The sequence below is a fragment of the Oncorhynchus masou genome, chromosome 19 (genome assembly GCF_036934945.1).
Source record: "Oncorhynchus masou masou isolate Uvic2021 chromosome 19, UVic_Omas_1.1, whole genome shotgun sequence".
Taxonomy (NCBI): Eukaryota; Metazoa; Chordata; class Actinopteri; order Salmoniformes; family Salmonidae; genus Oncorhynchus; species Oncorhynchus masou.
This window is the reverse complement of record NC_088230.1, coordinates 24,131,159-24,150,584: the sequence shown is the minus strand read 5'-3', so window position 1 is coordinate 24,150,584 and position 19,426 is coordinate 24,131,159. Positions and strand designations below refer to the sequence as shown.

Sequence of the window (19,426 nt, the reverse complement as noted above, 5' to 3'; positions counted from 1 at the left end):
AAACTCATGCAAAGTCTTGCAATTTATTGGTTTTATTGGTTTAAGCTGACATAAGAACAAAGATTTTAGAAACCAGTTCAAAGCTGTTGAATTAAAACCCAAATTCATTATCATTAATAAACTCTAATAGATATATTTTTTTTTATTAAATCACCTTTATTTAACCAGGTAGGCGAGTTGAGAACAAGTTCTCATTTACAATTGCGACCTGGCCAACATAAAGCAAAGCAGTTCGACACATACAACAACACAGAGTTACACATGGAGTAAAACAAACATATAGTCAAAAATACAGTAGATAAATAAGTCTATATACAATGTGAGCAAATGAGGTGAGATAAGGGCAAAGAATGTGCAAGGTAGAGATAGAAATAATGGGGTTCAAGGGGTCAAAATAAATAAATAAATACAGTAGGGGGAGAGGTAGTTGTTTGGGCTAAATTATAGATGGAATATGTACAGGTGCAGTAATCTGTGAGCTGCTCTGACAGCTGGTGCTTAAGGCTAGTGAGGGAGATAAGTGTTTCCAGTTTCAGAGATTTTTGTAGTTTGTTCCAGTCATTGGCAGCAGAGAACTGGAAGGAGAGGCGGCCGAAGGAAGAATTGGTTTTGGGGGTGACCTGAGAGATATACCTGCTGGAGCGCGTGCTACAGGTGGGTGCTGCTATGGTGACCAGCAAGCTGAGATAAGGGGAGACTCTTGTAGATGACCTGGATCCAGTGGGTTTGCCGACGAGTATGAAGCGAGGGCCAGCCAACGAGAGCGTACAGGTCGCAGTGGTGGGTAGTATATGGGGCTTTGGTGACAAAATGGATGCCACTGTGATAGACTGCATCCAATTTATTGAGTAGGGTATTGGGGGCTATTTTGTAAATGACATCGCCGAAGTCGAGGATCGGTAGGATGGTCAGTTTTACAAGGGTATGTTTGGCAGCATGAGTGAAGGATGCTTTGTTGCAAAATAGGAAGTCAATTCTAGATTTATCTTTAGATTGGAGATGTTTGATGTGAGTCTGGAAGGAGAGTTTACAGTCTAACCAGACTACTAGGTATTTGTAGTTGTCCACATATTCTAAGTCAGAACCGTCCAGAGTAGTGATGCTGGACAGGTGGGCAGGTGCAGGCAGCGATCAGTTGAAGAGCATGCATTTAGTTTTACTTGTATTTAAGAGCAATTGGAGGCCACGGAAGGAGAGTTGTATGGCATTGAAGCTTGCCTGGAGGGTTGTTAACAGTGTTCAAAGAAGGGCCAGAAGTATACAGAATGGTGTTGTCTGCGTAGAGGTGGATCAGAGACTCACCAGCAGCAAGAGCGACATCATTGATGTATACAGAGAAGAGAGTCGGTCCAAGAATTGAACCCTGTGGCACCCCCATAGAGTCTGCCAGAGGCCCGGACAACAGGCCCTCCGATTTGACACACTGAACTCTATCAGAGAAGTAGTTGGTGAACCAGGCGAGGCAATTGTTTGAGAAACCAAGGCTATTGAGTCTGCGGATGAGGATTGACAGAGTTGAAAGCCTTGGCTAGGTCAATGAATACGGCTGCACAGTATTGTTTCTTATCGATGGCGGTTAAGGTATCATTTAGGACCTTGAGCGTGGCTGAGGTGCACCCATGACCAGCTCTGAAACCAGATTGCATAGCGGAGAAGGTATGGTGGGATTCGAAATGGTCGGTAATCTGTTTGTTGACTTGGCTTTCGAAGACCTTAGAAAGGCAGGGTAGGATAGATATAGGTCTGAAGCAGTTTGGGTCAAGAGTGTCCCCCCTTTGAAGAGGGGGATGACCACAGCTGCTTTCCAATCTTTGGGAATCTCAGATGACAAGAAAGAGAGGTTGAACAGGCTAGTGATAGGGTTGGCAACAAGAAAGAAAGGGTCAAGATTGTCTAGCCCGGCTGATTTGTGGGGGCCAGATTTTGCAGATCTTTCAGAACATCAGCTGACTGGATTTGGGAGAAGAAGAAATGGGGAATGCTTGGGCGAGTTGCTGTGGGGCGTGCAGTGCTGTTGACCGGGGTAGGGATAGTCAGGTGGAAAGCATGGCCAGCCATAGAACAATGCTTATTGAAATTATCAATTATAGTCGATTTATCTTCAGTGCAGTGAGCAGCTGGGAGGAGGTGTTCCTATTCTCAATGGACTTTACAATGTCCCAGAACTTTTTTGAGTTTGTGTTGCAGAAAGCAAATTTCTGCTTGAAAAAGCTTGCCTTGGCTTTTCTAACTGCCTGTGTATATTGGTTTCCAGCTTCCCTGAAAAGTTGCATATCACGGGAGCTGTTCGATGCTAATGCAGAATGCCATAGGATGTTTTTGTGTTGGTTAAGGGCAGTCAGGTCTGGAGAGAACCAAGGGCTATATCTGTTCCTGGTTCTAAATTTCTTGAATGGGGCATGCTTATTTAAGATGGTGAGGAAGGAATTTTTTTTTAAAGAACCAGGTATCCTCTACTGATGGGATGAGATCAATATCCTTCCTGGATACCCCAGCCAGGTCGATTAGAAAGGCCTGCTCGCTGAAGTGTTTCAGGGAGCATTTGACAGTGATGAGTGGAGGTCGTTTGACCGCTAACCCATTACGGATGCAGGCAGTGATCGCTGAGATCTTGGTTGAAAACAGCAGAGGTGTATTTAGAGGGGAAGTTGGCTAGGATGATATCTATGAGGGTGCCCGTGTTTACGGCTTTGGAATGGTACCTGGTTGGTTAATTGATAATTTGTGTGAGATTGAGGGCATCAAGTTAGATTGTAGGATGGCTGGGGTGTTAAGCATGTTCCAGTTTAGGTCGCCTAGCAGCACTTGCTCTGAAGATAGATGGGGGGCAATCAGTTCACATATGGTGTCCAGAGCACAGCTGGGGGCAGAGGGTGGTCTATAGCAGGCGGCAATGGTGAGAGGTGGATTTTTAAAAGTAGAAGTTCAAATTGTTTGGGTACAGACCTGGAAAGTAGGACAGAACTCTGCAGGCTATCTTTGCAGTAGATTGCAACACCGCCCCCTTTGGCCGTTCTATCTTATCTGAAAATGTTGTAGTTAGGGATGGAATTTTTGGTGGTCTGGTGATATTTGGTGATATCTTATTACATTGTTATAACAACATCAGGCACTTACTAAGCATACTGTATTATTGCTTGGTTAGATACTGAAAACTGATATGGAGTGCAAATTCTCCCTATACCTATAAGTACTGTTCGTGCTCTGTAAAACTCTTAAGGGAGAATTCTGAGCAAGCTACAAGGGTGTCAGTTTCTCTGTGCTTAGAATGTTCCGTCCTACACCCCCTCGTGTTGATGATCACTGAAGAGGACCGGGTAACATTCCTGTCCCCACCTCCCCCTTCGCCTCCCCTTAAGACACACACACACACACACACAACCCACATGCCCTCCGTCCCCTAAGCACACTCTTCCTCAAGCCTTGTTTCACACTTGTTAGTAGGAGAGTAACTATACCTGCTGCAAGGTCAGTGGACACTGGATTGGCACATTGGATGCCTAAAGTTTGCTTGGAGCGGAACAATGAGTGGAGACCCGCTGCCGCTGCAAGCTAAATCTCCACTGTTGACCCGTGACAGGCTGTCCTCAGACCGTGAGAAAAGGACCTCTTTCCATGCCAGGAATGTGGGTGGCCAGCTTAATTTCCCAAGAAGCACGACACGGCACATAGCACCACCACATGTAGTGGTGTGGCTTTTTTTTGGACAGAAAGTATTTTTTGGGGGACAGAAACAGTCTTTTTTTGCATGAGTTGCACTTTTACCCTCCTGCACCCCTATCAAGTTGTCACTGTGATAATCTGTGTGCTCCAGACCAGTACAGCATGTACATGAGAAGGGAGTGATTGGTAACAGTGTAAAGCTTCTTATAACATTCTGTGACACATTCTTCACTGTGACGCGAGGCAGGGCGACAGCCAGGGAAGACAGCCAGGGCCACTCCCTTCCCTCTGGGTCTTTGACTGGGAGTTGCCAGTGCAGTGTACAGTGTTCACCTGCATCCCACGCATGGCACTTACAGAATGAGACAAAGTCACTGCTTAAACTGGTAAAGACATTTTAAAACGTTCCCACATTTTTTAAAGTATTTTTTATAATCTTTTGCTGACTCACGGACTGCTCCTCCCCTTTGACATACACATGGGGGGTGAGGACTTAGAGATGTGTGTATCAGCCATTGTTAACAGAAATGAATACTCTGTGAAAGGGCTGAGAGGGAGGATTTTGTCTGTGCTTCAGGGCTTTCAGCTCAGTTGGCTCCACTCGCTCAGACCCCAGAGTCAGGAGGTCATGGTCTGTGCAGATAACAGGGGCCACAGTGTGTGTGTGTGTGTGTGCCTGTGCCGTGTAAGACTGAGTGAGTGTGTGTGAGTCACTGCATTACGCAGACACACGAGACGCCATATGTTTCCACCCAGTCCACTGAAGAACAAATGTGCCGTCCTTTTTCACGAGAGGATTCAGCAAGTGTCTGTTTTCCACTTACCCCATGTGTGGGTTAATGCAACAGAGCAATAGACTGGGTCCACATCAATTCAGTTGTAAACAAATTAAATGGGACACCTGTTTATGACGTCCTCACAGACACATTCAACCATACAATTTAACACTGAGGGCAGACTACATTTACACAGAACAGCACATAGAGCACCCAGAAAGTGGAAACAGTAGTTTCACCCAGGAGGACCTGTCCTGTATAGATGTGTGTACAATCTACTGGGATGAGAGGAGGGTGACACAGTCTAGTGACACAGTCTATGATGATTTATAGATGTGACCCCCAGTCCTGTCATACAGATGTAGGATCTTAACAGGAAATGTGAATTATTATGTGGATTATAATTAATGGACATTTTTTGTAGGTATGACACCTACAAAAAATGTCCATTAATTATAATCCACATAATAATTCACATTTCCTGTTAAGATCCTACATGGTGGTATAAAGGGATCGGGAGACAAGTGCAGGAATGCGTAATAGCACTTTTTATTTACCCAAATTACAACATGCCATGTAAAGGCATAGGGACGAAGACCAAACAAACATGTAATACAAAACAAAAGAGACAGGAGTACCTTGAATAAATACATTGGGGCGAGACCCGTAATCATCTGCACAATACAAGTGGCACGAAAGTCAAAACAACACAGCACAGGTACTCACACGACCAATGGACATTGTAACAATAATCCACAGCCCAATGGTGAACCAAAGGGCACATTTATACAATTACAATCAGGGAAATGGGGACCAGGTGTGCGTAATGACACACTTCCGGAGAGATCCATGACAGTACCCCCCCCCACACCCCTCGACCAGCATGGGGACGACACCTGCGCTGGCGGACGAGTACAGGAATCAATCAGGGTCAATCAGGACCCGATGCAGCTGCCGAAGTTGCGTCGTCGTCGGACGGGCCAGTTGCAGCTGCTGAAGTTGCGTCGTCGTCGGACGGGCCAGTTGCAGCTGCAGAAGTTGCGTCGTCGTCGGACGGGCCAGTTGCAGCTGCTGAAGTTGCGCCCCGACCAGCATGGGGACGACACCTGCGCTGGCGGACGAGTACAGGAATCAATCAGGGTCAATCAGGACCCGATGCAGCTGCCGGGTTGCGTCGTCGTCGGACGGGCCAGTTGCAGCTGCTGAAGTTGCGTCGTCGTCGGACGGGCCAGTTGCAGCTGCCGAAGTTGCGTCGTCGTCGGACGGGCCAGTTGCAGCTGCAGAAGTTGCGTCGTCGTCGGACGGGCCAGTTGCAGCTGCTGAAGTTGCGTCGTCCCCGGACGGGCCAGTTGCAGCTGCTAAAGTTGCGTCGTCGTCGGACGGGCCAGTTGCAGCTGCTGAAGTTGCGTCGTCGTCGGACAGGCCAGTTGCAGCTGCTGAAGTTGCGTCGTCCCCGGGCGGGTCAGTTGCAGCTGCTAAAGTTGCGTCGTCGTCGGACGGGTCAGTTGCAGCTGCTGAAGTTGCGTCGTCGTCGGACGGGCCAGTTGCAGCTGCTGAAGTTGCGTCGTCCCCGGACTGGCCAGTTGCAGCTGCTAAAGTTGCGTCGTCGTCGGACGGGTCAGTTGCAGCTGCCGAAGTTGCGTCGTCGTCGGACGGGCCAATTGCAGCTGCCGAAGTTGCGTCGTCGTCGGACGGGCCAGTTGCAGCTGCCGAAGTTGCGTCGTCGTCGGACGGGCCAGTTGCAGCTGCCGAAGTTGCGTCGTCCCCGGACGGGCCAGTTGCAGCTGCTAAAGTTGCGTCGTCGTCGGACGGGCCAGTTGCAGCTGCTGAAGTTGCGTCGTCGTCGGACGGGCCAGTTGCAGCTGCCGAAGTTGCGTCGTCCCCGGACGGGCCAGTTGCAGCTGCTGAAGTTGCGGTGGCGCCAGACGGAGCAGTCAAGCGTCGTCGGTCGGGCCATTCCCGCTGTCTCCCTTAATGGTCGATTATTCTGTCACGCTGGTATGAATGATTCAGTACACAGGCGCAGGAATGTGTAATAGTTTTTTTTATTACACCCAAATTATGGCGTGCCATGTAAAGGCACGGGGACGAAGACCAAACATACACTATACAAAACACAGGGTTGAAACCCAAACAAAAGAACGAGGAGTACCTCAAATAAATAACACAAGCGCACAATGATTAACACATGGGATGAGACAAGTAATCATCTGCGCAATCCACAATGGCACGAAAGCCAAAACACACAGCACAGGTACTCACACACCAACGGACATTGAAACAATAATCGAAAAGACCATGGTGAACAAAGGGCACATATATACAAATACAATCAGTGGGAATAGAGGCCAGTTGTGCATAATGAAAGTTCCGGAGAAATCCGTGACAGTAGGGGTTGATGCAAATCAAGTTGGACGTTAAAAAAAGTGGAAATTGCAAACTTTAGAAGCCTTTTTAAACCTTGAGTACACTACAGATTTGAATTTCCTGCTGTGCAGAAAATAATCAGGAACAAAAGATTGATCAAATAAAGATCTGTAGCTGCCATCCATGTTCTTCTCTGAAGGAGTGAGGGGCTGTGTTCCAGACCTTGAAATCGGTGATGAATCGTGAGTAAATTATGACTGACAGACTGATCTACAAATAATAATGAGTAGTTATTTATGATGCAATGTGATTTGTAGATCAGTTAGTTGGCAGTCGCTGATTGCAACGCAGTCAGCCCAATGTGTGAATGATGCCCCCTAAACACTTGATTGCCCAAAGTGAACCCTAATAAGCCACACAGCCCTATTGACCTCCTCCTCACTCCCATATGTCCTCATTAACCATGACAGGTACCAGGAATTTTAAATCCCCACTTCCACTTCCCAGTTCAATTATGGGAGAGTTTGGCATGTCATTAAATGTATGTTAACACTGAATAGTTTTGTTCCATCTTTGATGTGTGAATGCTCTCACTACATAAAATCATGTCACGAGGGTAAGCCTGATGAGGAATGGCGGCTGGTGGCTTGGTGATTGGGCCAGTAACTGAAAGGTTGCCTGTTTGAATCCCTGAGTATTTGCCGATATTCACTTGAGCAAGGCACATAACCCAAATTGCCCTTGTAAGTCACTCTGGATAAGAAGATCTGCTAAATTACTTAAAATACATGTTTTTATATAAATAGGGTGGGGATCAATAAGTATAGAAATACCTACAGACTTACAGTAAAGCAAGATGTTTATGTCCATAAGAGTTATTTAGTACTAGATCAATAACCACTGAAGTGAACCCTTCGCAGAACACAGTGCTAGATTTGTTTTTTTCCTTACTCTTTTGTAGCTCTCGCCTCCCCCGGAACTCCTCTCTTTGGGGGTCAAAAACACACAGTGACTACCCACATGACCAATATAACCTCCCACTGGCTCCCAGCTTTAGTATAGCTGTCATCTGAGGGGAGGACCTGCTTACAGCTGACCACCAGCTGAAACAAGCAGTTTTTTTTAGAAGGTGTTATTCTGGACATAATTTTTTGTTTACAAAATCACTTACAATCTGTTTTGTCTGTTGGATACCTTTTTTGAGATATTATGGGGTGTGTATTATTGTTATTATGGGTGACATATCATTGTGGGTGTGTACTTACCAATTTACAGTATTTTTACTCTAGCAGCAGACTATTGTGACCTAATTTTCTCTGTTGTTCCATGAGAGTGACACAGACCTAACCCCCACCTGTATTCCTCCCACACGTCTGTTGATAGTTTCCATTCCAATAATATCACCACAAAGTGTTCATTCTCTGTCTCTGCTTCTACAGAGGATTTAGCAATCATACTTCCTCTCCCCTAACATAACTTTCCCCTAGGAGGAAAAATGTAAGTCTCGCGATAGGCGCTCGTTTGTGCAGCCGCCATATTCTGTGACAAGTATTTTGATTCGTATCTGTTGGAAGTAAGAAAAGAGAAATTAAGGGGGAGTAGAGGGGGTAAAGAAGAAGAGCTGTCAAAAGAATTCCCGTGTCTCTGAAACATCGGGGGCTGTAGTAACCCCCCACTCGGGTCAAAACAGAGAAGGCCTGGGTACCGTAGAAACTCCGTCTACGAAGTCCACCTCGCCGCTTTTCTTTCAGCACCACGGCCCTGTGGGAGATTCGGTGGTTGAGTTTCGGGTGTTGAAGGTGGCCCGGGGAGCGGCGGCGGAGACGGTAAGCGAATGCTTCAGAATAGGCCCAGAACCAGAAGTGGTTGAAGTTGTAGTTGAGTTACTGTAAATGGAAATTCGGTCTAACAACTCGCTACTAACATGTTTGAAATGTATGTGCGAGCACATCCCTCTGGTAAGTAGAAAACGAAGAACAAACTTTCTGTTGTCGGCTTTTCAGGTGTGAAAAAGTTTTTGACTGCATCTGGTGAGCTATTTCGTTTAGCTATGTGCGATTTGTTGTGTCCAGCATGCATATGTTATTACACATTTGTAATCAAATTTAGCTGTAAACCTTGCATTTATTGTCCGCTCATTTTAAAGCTGACGTGCATGTTTTGTAGCTTATAAAGGCTACACTATAGTAGCTACATTTTTCCATTGAGAGTTCTTGCAAAACTTCTTCGTCAGCCATGGTGTTCCGAGTGCACAACTAAATTGTAACACGGCCGTTATAATGCCAATATGATTATATCAAGTGTTGTGACTTCAAATAAGTTAGATTTATTTTTTGGAAATAGTTTTCAACAAGTTAGTTAGCTCGGTAACGTAGCTAACATAGTAGCTCGCAAGTAGCGATAGTTGGTCTGGTAATTTACCCGGACGTTTGATGCTTCCTAAATGTAACAAGTTAGCTGCAGTTGTTGCCAGCATCTAAATGTGTAAAACATTGCTTTACAATTATATGATGGCTTGTCTATCCTATCGGCTGCATTGATGGGCCTCCCCAAATATTGCCTAGAGACATATTAGGAGTTCCGAATGGCATAGCACAGGCCCAATGTAATAAATAGGCTAATCGAAAGTCTCCTGTAGACTACATGTAATGAATTGTATTGCTGCACGAATCGAATTACCTCGAGGTGTCAAACGCAGTAACAGTAGCCTGCCCTGTACTTTCTCCTTCCCTTCTATGTAACTTCTATGAAATATGTTTGCACATTCTCTCAATTAGGCTATATGTTATTCTTTATCATTTTATAATTGTTTCTTCGCTCACTTATGTGATACAGATATATTTCTTAGTTAAAGTGAATGTAATCACTTAGTTTGATCATCTGAGCAGATTTGACCCATGTATTGAAATGTCCCTTCAGGAGTATTTCAGATGAGAGGTTTGACAGCTTTCATGTGGATAGGTGCAGGGGAGCATGTGTGGGAGGTGGGTTTGACACATTACAATAATAATATATTTACTATCTTACCTTAATTATAGTTTGTTATCGACAAAGACATACATGGTTCAGGCCTCGTTTGCAATGGTTTAATGTAGCCTATTTCGCTATTTGTGCACACTTTGCTCATAGTGTCTTTCAAAATAATGAATACTTTATCATGTGCCCTGGCCTTTATAGGCTACATGTCAGCCAGTAACTGTTTTAACCACAGATTGTTGTTGCTCACTTGGAATTGAACAATATTCCCCTTGTAAGGCTTTTGTTTTTGAATATTTAGGGCAAATCAATCATTGGAATATGAAGCTCAGCCTTCAACCACGCTAACTTTATGGATACACAACATGTATACTATCTCCATGCATAGTTGTTGTCACTGCACACAAGGACCATCTTGTTATCTTGCCCTATTTTTGTCCATATAGGCTATTAATTCAGCTCTCTTGATTTAACTCTCTTCCAAATAATTGGGTGGTATTCCTGATATTCCATGTAATTAAAGTAAATGCCTGAATGTTCCTTTGTGGTATTCCTTTTGCTACAAAGTTAAAATATTTATTATTATTTATTATATATTAGCCTGGCTGTAAAGGGTCTAGTGCGGTCCATTTAAATTACTACTAGGCTTTCTAGAATCTCTTCTCTATTGGTCTCCAATGGTTGTGTTGGTGTTGCTGATAGTGGTTTGGGTAGAGTATTATTCATTAGCAGCTTGTGCCTGTCTTGACTTGCAGTCAACATTGAACTTCCTGACCAATAAGCTGCCATGGCCAACTGTTTATAGGTGCAGACCCCTAACTGAAACCATGTGTCGCTCGCTGAGAAAGGCCTGCTGATTTGCCACTCTTTGGGGGTGATAGTCTCACGTTTTACTCTGATAAGCGCTAATCCACAGATAAATCACAAATTCGAACAAGACGATGACTGGAGTGGATGGATGTTCTGTGTAGGTCTTCATCAGAGATAATGAAGTTGTACATTCAGTTTTTCAATTATTTTGAAAGTGTAGTGAGGGGAGCACAGTATTTCTTCAATGACTTGGTGTTTTGTGAGTGTGAATGAAGGGAGATTAGGCTAAACATTTATATACCGTGTTGAGTTAGTGAATAAGAATTAAGTTGTTTGATGTTGTTTGGAAGCTCACGGTCAAAGTAATGTCTCCCTGCTTAGTTTCCAAATGTGCTGTTTGCAAACACACATTGGACAAGGTAGATAGATGTTAGTCAACCAAAGCTGAAAAACAAAGAAAATTCATTGTGTGCTTTTTTATTTCATGGACTAATAGTCAGTTCCTGTTGCTGTTGTATCTTTAAGGCTAATGGCATGGTGTTTCAAAATGTTATGGTTCATTATTGCCAAGACTGGAATCCTCTCTCCTGAAAGACTGGTTTTGAGGTTTATCATTTGCACAACAACCCCTTCCCAGTCAGAGAGGGGCTGTTTTTTTGACTAGGCAGGGGGAGGGATAATTATATGAGTATTCTGGCTTGAGTATAAGTGCTAGTTGTTTGGATCAACAGTACAGAGGAAAGTTAACCTAGGAAGTCATGCTGGCTTACCTTCCTATCTGTCAGACACTGGATTTGGTTGATTTTGCCACCAGAGCATTTTTCTGTCCTGTTCATAGTTTTATCAGTAATAGCTACACCGTGAAATAGTTGGAGTGTTCTGGTAAAATGTTGCATCACAATTACCCTACCAGGTGGACACTAACGTTTTATTGATTGGTTTCATATTGCTTGTTATAGTCATGTTGCCTTATCTCTATGAGAGCAGTACGTAGTAAGTACACTATAAGGATACATCACATTATGCCAAGTGCAGCAGTCTGTCTCAGGAAGAGAGAGACAGAGCCTCTGGCTTTAACCCTCCCCCACCCTGGCCTGTGTGTGGCTGCCTGGCTGTCAGGGAGAGAGACTCAGTTGAACCCCCCTCCCCCTGGTAAAGCAGCTCTCTAACTCCTTAGCTTCAAATGGAATCCTCCCATTTCACATGGTGGACTTTCCAGTTCAGTGGTTAAATTGCATGCATCTGCTGAGTATGACACTGCAAAGGTTACGTGGACTGACTCCACCACCATTAGAGCCTAGTTGCAAGAGGCACTTTGCATTACTGAATCATTATACGTTGATAAGGCTATTTGACACATTGTTGGAATACCAGTGTGGTAGATTTTGCAGGGTCCGCTGCAAGTAATCGCTCAGTTCAACGGATTCCAATCACTTGAAGCGAAGTGTGGTTAGAGTTTATTTTTTACTTACAAAAAACAGTAAACACAACATTGTAACATGACATAAACCAAAACAGTAGAACCACCACACTTTTACACATTTTACTTGATAAGAGAAGGACATTGCTAAAGAGTGAATATTTAAGAAATGTGGTTTATAACTAAGTCGTGAGTAACACGGTTATGACGGAACAATCCTCACAGTGGCAGAATAAATAGTTCTTAACAACTGTGTCATTTAAAGCAGCTAATCTAATTAGCTCTCTGATTTTAGCAAAATCAAAACAATCACAGAGCATAATTTATTTTGCACTCCTTCATTTGCTTGAATTGAAGAAGAAAGGTCTCAGTCATCAGTAGTAATGGGCCAGCTCCTTTTGTGTGACTGAGCACAACCATGACGTCTCCAGGCTGTTCTACCAGAGCACACTGACAGGACCACAGTGTCTCTGTCTCTGGATGTGTCCCAAATGGCTCTGGTCAAATGTAGGGCTCTGGTCAAAAGTAGTGCACTATGTAGGGAATATGGTGTTGACAGGAGCACAGGGCCTCTGGCTCTCACTCAATTCAATTTTAATTTAAGGGGCTTTATTTGCATGGGAAACATATGTTTACATTCCAAAAACAAGTGAAATAAATAATAAACAAAAGTGATTAAAAAAAATAAAAAACAGTAAACATTACACTAAAAAAAGTTATATTCTGCCAGTTCTAGGATCTGTTTGATGTGAACATCACATATTTATCTCTGACTCAGGCAATGCAATTGTTTATTAGCTTTTGGTTTGTTTTCCTCTCTCCGCATTCACATTAATTATTGAATAGGACCAAAAATTCCTAAGTATTAAAGTGATGATTTGACCTTTAAGGACTAGTTATAGTTGAAACTTTAGGTATAGGCTTATGTCTCAAGAATTGTTGATGTGTTTATGTGAGTGAACTTGCTCAACCTCTCTGTGGATGTCTTTTGGTGCATAAAGGATGCGCTATTTGCCTGTTACTGCACATGCTGTAGTCAGCTGTTTTGAAAGAAGTGAGAGGTATTAACTTTTTGCTCACTGACAGGGAGGAAGTAACCTTTGTTGTGGTTTATCGCGTAGATCAGACAACCTCTGAAGCCTAGAACATGTATAAACTATACCATGATCAGGTGAAAACACAATTAACCATTGTACTGCCCCCCCCCCCCCCAACCACTTTGCTTTTGTAAATGCTGTGAGAGATTCAGTTACACTTTGTTGGTTCTGTTTTCATGCCTCTGGGTGCTCAACATGCTGTGTGTGCAGTCAAAGGTGTTATTATAGTATAGCTGCCTTTTTAGTATCTGTTGCCTCAGGAAATGGGAGAAGTGTGCACCACATCCTATAGCGAGACTGTGCGCTCTGCCCCCCTGCTTGACCTTGGGTACTATTTTCCACTACTTAAATCAGTCTGCATTCTCCTCCTTAAATCACGACAGTATGTTTTCCCCTAAAATCAGTCCCATTACTCAAATCAATGCATCTTCTCTATTTCAAATTAGCCTAGTTTGGTCTCAACAGAAATCAGCACGCGCTCCCTTCAGTTTGTATTCTGTCGGCTGAGCCCCTAATGTAACATGTCGTATTCAAACCAGAACTTTCCTATAGTAGGTACTGTATCCACTTGGGAACCATATGTTTTTTATAGATAGTCTAGTTCTGCTCAATGTCTTTGGGCGCGTTCCAAATGGCACCCTGTCCCCTATATAGTGCACTCTTTTAAAAGTAGTGCACTATATAGGGAATAGGGTGTCATTTGGGATGCACACTTTGACAAACTTGTAAATAGTTCAGTCAGTGGAACCAATGTTCCTAAAATAGCCCTCCTCAGCAACACAAGCACTTAATCAGCATAGAAAACAGAAGAATAATTAGAGAGCATGCTTTTTCTGCTAATTAAGTGTTTTTCAATGTTCCTTTCCCTTGCTGCATTTACATCCCAAATGGCACCCTATTATCTACATAGTGTACTACTTTTGACCAAAGCTCTATGGGCCCTATATATGGTATATGGTGCAATTTGGGACACAACCCAGGAGGAACTCTGCTATGAAATAGGATAGTAGCACAACCATCAATTAAAGAAATATAGGAGAGTGCCTCAGCTGGGTCTCTTTGGATGTAGCATTTAAAGTAATTAAAAACAGAACAGACTCGTGTGTTAAAAAGGGATGTTTGGAGAGACAGGAGTGCAAGTCTTGAGACATGTTTATTTAGCATTGTTAGAGAAATGCTGTATTGTGCACTTAAAGGGTAATTCCACCACTTTTCAACTTCATTTTCATTATCTCCAGCACATACATACACTACATGACCAAAGGTATGTGGACACCTGTGGACATCATTCTAAAATCATGGGCATTAATATGGAGTTGATCCCCCCTTTGCTGCATCAGCATCCTCTACTCATCTCATCCTTTGCACCCCATTATTTTTATTTCTACTTTGCACATTCTTCCATTGCAAATCTACCATTCCAGTGTTTTACTTGCTATATTGTATTTACTTTGCCACCATGGCCTTTCTTGCCTTTACCTCCCTTATCTCACCTCATTTACTCACATCGTATATAGACTCGTTTATACTGTATTATTGACTGTATGTTTGTTTTACTCCATGTGTAACTCTGTGTCGTTGTATGTGTCGAACTGCTTTGCTTTATCTTGGCCAGGTCGCAATTGTAAATGAGAACATGTTCTCAACTTGCCTACCTGGTTAAATAAAGGTGAAATAAATCAAATCAAATCTGGGAAGGCTTTCCTAGATGTCCGGAACATTGCTACGGGGACTTGCTTCCATTCTACCACAACAGCATTATTGAGGTCGGGCACTGATGTTGGGCGATTAGGCCTGGCTCGCAGTCGGCATTCCAATTCATCCCAAAAGTATTCGATGGGGTTGAGATCAGGGCTCTGTGCAGGCCAGTCAAGTTCTTCCACACCGATCTTGACAAACCATTTCTGTATGGTCCTCGCTTTGTGCACGGGGCATTGTTATGCTGAAACAGGAAGAGGCATTGTTATGCTGAAACAGGAAAGGGCATTCCTCAAACTGTTGCCACAAAGCACAGAATCTTGTAGCATGTCATTTGATGCATGGACCGGTTTGGGTTTTTACTTTACACTCTATAATGGTATTTGAATGTTTGGTTTGTTAAATGTGATATGCAGAGTGTAATGTCCATTTTTATAGTTTACTTCGCTACTTGAGTCGTCTCTCTCCGCTCTTTCTATACCGCTTTCCACACAGACCTAGCCGCGTCCCCTGTCACTCAAGGAGCGCATTTGATGTTCCTCAACCACGAGACACTTGCGTTCAGTCTGCATGGTCAATGCAGCATATGCAGCACTGTTCAAATCAAATCAAATTTTATTTGTCACATACACATGGTTAGCAGATGTTAATGCGAGTGTAGCGAAATGCTTGTCGATGACAATGATGCCGTTTTCACTTGCCTTCTTAATATAAATCTACTAGCGTTCTATAATCACATTATTCGTTTGTGTTTCATACATCTGCAAACAGCTAGTTTGTCTTTTCTTAGCAAGTTGTTCCTAAATCTTGTTAGCCGCTAATGCTAATCGCTAGCTAGCCAGCTAATAAATGTACTGAGTAAGAGCAAGCGTAATTAGCTATACAGCCTGATAATACCAGTAATGGTGTAGACCTAAATCAGCATATTGTTTGTTCAACAGTGTCTTCTAAATTAAAGAGGTAAACGCAAAGCAAGAATATGTTAGCTACATGAAGTAGCTAAGAGAAAACGTTCAATGTAGCCAAAGGTGTTTCCTAGAGGACCCTATAATCTATCAACACATTAGTTCCTACCCTGTCACAATAAGTCCTCCCTGGCATTTTGATTCGTTGTCATGTCAAACAACACTGTATTAAAGTGCCCACTATCATATTATAACTATAGAATTAGAACAGACTTTCTATTCCCATGATTCCAAAAGTTAAGTGTTTTGCTATAAATCGCAAGTCAAATTGCAACATGTGATTAAAAATAAGGCCCAGATTGCTTGCCAGTATCGTGCAGCCCTACATTGCAGTGTGGAAATGATCTCAAATGCAAAAATGTATGAAAATTATGACATATTTTGGGGTTGAAGTTGAATTGAACAGTATAGAACAATCAGAATAGAGAAAAACTCATTGTAATCACTTAGAATGTATGTGTTGCCACCTTAGGATCTCTCACTACCTTTGATAACCTGAATGACGCTATAATGTTTTAGAAGGCTATTAAGTTTATGTCTGGAAACAGTAATGTTAATGAATTACCTTCATCTGTATTGAAGGACTTTGTTGCTGTAAATGACAAAACTGAAATGCTGAATTGTTTCAATTAGCACTTTGTATCATCTGGTAGACTGTTTGATTCAGTGTCCTCTGTCTCTGTACAACCCTGTGTGGATGAACCAGCGAGAGCTGGTCAAACTTTTAGCTTTTTGCCATTCTCAGTGCAGGAGGTACATAATGCCCTGAAATCCTTAGATCAGAGAAAGCCTGCAGGTCCTGATCTTTTTGTTCCCTGATTTTTAAATCTGGCAGCTGGTTTCATAGCTGAACCACTTACATATCTGTTCAATCTAACCCTGGAATGTAATGGAATTCTAAAGATCTGGAAATCAGTATTTCTTCCACCACTTTTAAAAGGGGGAGATTCAACTCTTTTAAATAATTATAGGCCAATATCAAAGCTGTCACCCCTGGTGAAAATACTTGAACCCCTTGTGAGAGAACAGCTAAAAGTGTTTTTATATACTAACTCTATTTTATCAATGTATCAATCGACAAAAAAACAACACTGTCTCACTTTTTATTGATCTCATCAAGGCTTTTGATACAGTTGATCATGCTATACAATTATTATTATTTTTTTAATACCGTGATATAGTACTTTGGCCATATCGCCCAGCCCTAGCCCGAACCATGAAAAAACAGTCCCAAACCAGTATTCCTCCTGCACCAAACTTTACAGATGGCACTATGCATTGGGACAGGTATCATTTTCCTGGCATCGGCTAAACCCAGATTCGTCCGTCGGACTGCCAGATGCTGAAGGGTGATTGATCACCCCAGAGAACGCGTTTACACTGCTCCAAAGTCCAATGGCGGCATGCTTTACACCACTCCAGACGACGCTTGGCATTGCGCATGGTGATCTTAGACTTGTGTGCGGCTGCTCGGCCATGGAAACCCATTTCATGAAGCTCCCAACAAACAGTTATTCTACTGATGTTGCTTCCAGAGGCAGTTTTTACACGCTACGTGCTTCAGCCTACCACTTCGCGGCTGAGCCGTTATTGCTCCTAGATGTTTTCACTTCACAATAACAGCACATACAGTTGACCAGGGCAGCTCTAGCAGGGCAGAAATTTGACGGACTGACTTGTTAGAACAGTGCCACGTTGAAAGTCATTGAGCTCTTCGACTGCCAATGTTTGTCTATGGAGATTGCATGGCTGTCTGCTCGATTTTATACACCTGTCAGCAACAGGTGTGGCTGAAATAGCCAAATCCACTAATTTGAAGGGGTGTCCAGATACTTTTGTGTATATAGTGTATGTGACAAGGGGATATTTCTGTTTTTTTGTAGAAAGATGTATAAAGTTAAAAAGTTCTACCCAATTACATCATCAAAAGTTAAAACATTTAAAAAACTGTGATTTTCAAGCACTGTAAGATTCGTGGTGACATGGGGAGTAAGAAAATACCTTCCCTCTGGCTAAAAACTCATTGCAGGTTTTGAATATCACCGTTTCTTTTGTTTTAACCACAGATCATAGAAATATGCTGTTTTCACATATGTAGACACTGGTATGGTGCTGGAGAGAATGCATATGAGGTTGAAAGTGGCAGAATTGCCCTTTAAGCAATGACTTTCCAGTTTTAATTTATGAGCAAGCAGTAGGTCAATGGACTTGGAATAGTCCAGTGGATTTTGGAGAAAAGGGGGGCTATGATATATGCTGTATTTCGTCATTCTGTTGTCATCTTCTTTCAAACAGTTTGAATGACAGGTTGCACACACAGGAAGACAGAGCAGCAGTGACCATAACATTGCACACCATGGGATTAAGGAGACTGCAGCCAGACACTGTGGCAGGATATGTGTGTGTGACATACAAACACTTCCTCTTGTCAAGGACAGTTGTGATAACCACCTCAACTCTCACGCTAGCCAACTGGCACCTCATCCTCCCCTTCATATTGATTTACACTGAATAAGACACTCCATTGTCAATGCAGAAGGAATGCCAAAGAAATAATAGCAGCATTGACAATGCTAACTGATAGCTTGCTTGTCCTTTCATGAATTGTGGTGCCAGTTTATCATACTAGCATCAGTCAGTCTGTACAATCAATTCCATTCCTCCTCCTTGCAGCTCAAGGACACTGTGAACCCCCTTCTCTCCCGAGTCTCCCCCAGGTGTGTAATATTGGGTGAGTCTTGAGTGGAGTCTCTCATCCTGCACCAGTAAGGGGTTGTGAGGTGGTGCCTCTACTGTTGTCCCTCCCTCACTACTCTGTGACATGCTCTGCTGTGCTCTCAGGCAGCCCTGAGGCCCCACAACGCCACCCGAAGTCACACAAGACAACATGGCGGTGGTGGATTCAGTGGAATTAGGGCATTGAGCTTGTATTTATTTAGAGGAGAGGAGGCCAGGAAAGCCTTGAGGGGAATTGAGCCAAGATAGATATGCTGGTGCTGGCGGACTTGTCTATCTATCTGATATGACAGTGAATGGTTTAGAGGAATGTAGCTAGCACCTGATCGTGGACACTGGTGATGGCTTCCTCTGCAGGCAGCTGACTGCACACGTTTCTGGGTGGGAGCCGCCCCCAATTTGTGTGTACACACACACAATAATTTGCCAGTAACAGATGACATTCGTATTCTGACAATCTCTGATTTAGTTAATACATTTGATGATACAGTGGTAGCAATGCATAGTTATAACATCTACAGAAAATACAGAAATGTCAATGGCGGAGGTGTTGCTGTTTATATTCAGAACCACATTCATGTAAAGCTTAGAGAGGACCTCATGTTAAATACTGTTGAAGTAATATGCTACAGGTTCATCTGCCTCACCTAAAGCCCATTCTTGTGGGAAGCTGCTATAGACCACCAAGTGCTAACAGTCAGTATCTGGAAAACATGTGTGAAATGCTTGATAATGTATGTGATATCAACAGAGAAGTAAGTCAAGCTGCCCACTCAAGAAAAAGTTTCAAACTGTAACCAGTGCCTGCAATCTGGTTCAGGTTACCAGTCAACCTACCAGGGTAGTTACAAACAGCACAGGAATGAACAGATGCCTCACAAGTCCTCAACTGGCAGCTTCATTAAATACTACCCGATA

At 43.2% G+C, this 19,426-nt stretch overlaps 1 protein-coding gene and 1 pseudogene across 2 annotated transcripts in view; one reads left to right on the top strand and one right to left on the bottom strand.

Moving 5' to 3' along the window:
* Positions 1-5,370: 5,370 nt before the first annotated feature.
* The window catches only part of LOC135505634 (polysialoglycoprotein-like), a 32,041-nt pseudogene continuing 17,985 nt past the window's right edge, over positions 5,371-19,426 (bottom strand).
* Positions 8,288-19,426, top strand: part of LOC135506037 (TGF-beta-activated kinase 1 and MAP3K7-binding protein 2-like) — a 76,794-nt gene continuing 65,655 nt past the window's right edge. For both annotated transcript variants that reach the window (XM_064925401.1, XM_064925400.1), the window contains exon 1: positions 8,288-8,632. The gene's annotated coding sequence lies outside the window, so the exon portion shown is untranslated. The remainder of the gene's footprint in view (positions 8,633-19,426) is intronic.